The following is a 2,496-nucleotide window of genomic DNA, read 5'->3' on the forward strand; positions in this document are numbered from 1 at the left end:
TCATTTATATTTGCATTGAAGAATTCATCTGAGATCATGTTTGAAAGATGGAGCTATTAGAGATGACTTTTATTTATAAAATGGTGCTTACTACTGACTGCTTTAAAGATTCAATAAAATGCCAAAGATAAAGTACTTTAATATGGGGCAGAAAGAAAGGGGGTCCAAGTCCTATATATGTTCTAGATGGCCGGGCACAGCTCTGCCCAACCAGAGAAAAAAAAAGTTAGTCTTGCTTTATCTTAAAATTTATTTTCTTCTTTTTATTGATTTGGGCTTTGGAAAATCTTAGAATTATGATTTCAAAGATTCTGGTGATTCAAGTGATCACTTGCTTCATTTTACTGATCAGGAAATTGAGGCTCCAAGACTTGAAATGATGCTTACAGTTGCCTATAGCATTGTAGCAGGGAGTTTAATGGACATAGACACAGCTGTTCCTTCTTTTTCAGAAAAGACTCACAGGCGGAACAACATCTGGAATATGATATTTGGAATATCTTTTAACGCTATCAAGAGTTTCATAAACAAGTCAGCGGTACTTTCATAAAAGGAATTATCGATCAGTTATTGCCACATCCTTTTATTTGCAGAGCTTGATTAGCTCTTTTCTGCTAAATCTGATAGTAGTCTTGATATCAGTTTCAACCTTTGCCTCTTCCACGTTACTCTGCCAACGAAAAAAACATAGGCTTGTTCCCTTGACTCTTACAGCTTCCTCTTGTACCACTTTGCTTCAGCAGCAGGACACACACTTGCTGTTTATCTAACAAAATCGTAAATGTGTGCATGCCTGTGTGTGTAAAACCCAACTCTAAGGAATTTTACTACCCTATTTAACAACTCAGTAAATGAGATTTTACATTACACTTTTTTTCCCCTCTATATGATGAAGAAATGATTGGTCTTTTAATTTAAAACATTCTTTTGAAAAGACGGTTGCATCAGCTACAATAAATTCTGGACAAAAATGTTTCTGCTAATTCATTTTCCACTGAGCCAACCAGTCTGCCAATAAAGCTGTTTCTTTATTTGAGTTCAAATTGATAATGAAATATTTTTAAGCAATGTATTTGCTTAAATACTTCTTCTTCTTCTTCTTCTTTTACTTTATCATTTAAAATCCAATATTGCACAGGGTGTAATTATTTCTTTCAACAAATATTTACCATAACTTTGAAGCTAAGTTGTACTATTTTAGAAGCAGAAGGTAAATGAAAATGCACCGAACCAAGTAAGGAAATCCTCGATTCTGATGGACTATATGAAGAAAGTACTTAACCTCACTGGGCCTCAATTTCCCTATTTACAAAAAAATGGATTCAACTAGATAATCTTTAATGTCTCTTCCACTTCCAAGATGTCAAGTTTCTATATATTTGTCCAAAAAATACAGTCTTATTTAGTCCCAAGGCTCCAAGTAGCATCTACATGCCAATGATTTCCCAACCTAGAGCTTCACTACCATTACCCTCATCCAAGCTCTCACCATCCTCCTCCTGGACCTCCAATTAACACCTCACTTGTCTCTCAGCTTCCAATGTTGTCCTTCTGCAAACCAATTTCCACACAAAAGCTAAAGTGATGTTTTAAAAATAGAAACCAGACGTTGTTCCTCTCTTGCTTAAAATGCTTCAGTGGCTTCTTACCAAACTTAGGATAAATCTGAACTCCTTATTCTGACTTATGAAGCCCTAAATGATCAGATCCCTGTCTCTGGCTATTGCCTCAATTCTTTTGCTCTCGATCTCCTTGCTCCAGTAACTCTGACCTTCTTTCCTTTCCTTTAACATTATAGCCTCATTCCTCTCTTAGGACCTTGCACTAGTTCTCCCTTCTGCCTCAACTGCTTTTCCCACAATCATCACATGGCTAGTTCCTTCTTGTTATTCAATTACCACCTTAGGAGTCACCTTCCCTGAAAGAATCCTTCCCCAGCCATCCAATGTAAAGTAGTCATCAAGTTATTCTTCATCATGTTGTTCTATTTTAATTATTAGCACAGCACTCATGACTATCTGATAGTTTTCTTGCTATTTGTTTGTTTATTCTTTGCTGTCTTTCCCCAATGAAATGCAAGTTCTATTAGGACAGAGACCTTATCTTGATCAGAATGGTGCTGGCACAAAATAAGATCTCAAATACTTGTTGAATGAAGCAAATCCCTCAGAGTTTAAAGAACCTGAGATGGTGTAAATTAGATAACGGAATTTTCTCTTTAGATATTTGTTTGTAAGTAGATATCTTTGTGATTTTGGAAAGAAGCATCTGCCTTATGGACATATTATAAATATCTGGAGATGTCTTAAGGATTTATCTAATACAGTTGGTCTCATAAAATGATACAGCTATTACAAACCTTATGTGAAGTATCATATGATTGAAAACCAAGAGAAAAAATAGGCAACAGAAACAGACCTATAAGTAGTTCAGACACTGGAAATAATAGACAGGGGTTTTTAAATGACTATGATTAATATGTTCAAGAAAATAGAA

This window comes from Propithecus coquereli, unplaced genomic scaffold, assembly GCF_000956105.1.
Source record: "Propithecus coquereli isolate 6110/MARCELLA unplaced genomic scaffold, Pcoq_1.0 Scaffold152, whole genome shotgun sequence".
Taxonomy (NCBI): domain Eukaryota; kingdom Metazoa; phylum Chordata; class Mammalia; order Primates; family Indriidae; genus Propithecus; species Propithecus coquereli.